Source organism: Atta colombica, unplaced genomic scaffold, assembly GCF_001594045.1.
Source record: "Atta colombica isolate Treedump-2 unplaced genomic scaffold, Acol1.0 scaffold142, whole genome shotgun sequence".
In the NCBI taxonomy this organism is placed as follows: Eukaryota; Metazoa; Arthropoda; class Insecta; order Hymenoptera; family Formicidae; genus Atta; species Atta colombica.
The window spans coordinates 291,995-292,555 of record NW_017259231.1 but is presented as its reverse complement, the minus strand read 5'-3'; positions in this window follow the sequence as shown (position 1 = coordinate 292,555).

The following is a 561-nucleotide window of genomic DNA, read 5'->3' as shown; positions in this document are numbered from 1 at the left end:
GAAGTATTTCGGATGTAAAAATATAACAATATAACAATATAAGATAAAATTAAAATGATAAATATATATATATATATACAGAAATAAATTTTCAAACATTCATATTGTTGAACCTTTTCACGCGTCATTTTCCGAAACTTGTTCTCAGATTGTAAACTTGTTCTAAACTGATAACAACTATCTGGTTTAGCAATTTGCAGAACAATACGTGGACACAATGAAGAGCTGTTCGAATTCCCAGATTTTGCTGCCAAATTTAGCCAGCGAGTCTATCTGCTTCTTCGCCCGAAACAAACACGTTACAAAAAGATAATTCAAATTTTAGAGAATGAGCAAATAAACGCAAATACAAATGCAATCACAAATCGTACTATTTTTTAAATTATTGTTTGCGACAATAATTTAAAAAATTGTACAATTTGTAATTACATGCCCAGAATTTTCAACTCGCAAATTTAAATTCTTCTAAATACAAATACGAATTAATTAAATTTTTAGAAATTTACCTAGAGTTTGTTTTATATTTGTATTATATTTTTATTTGTTTAATATTTAATATTT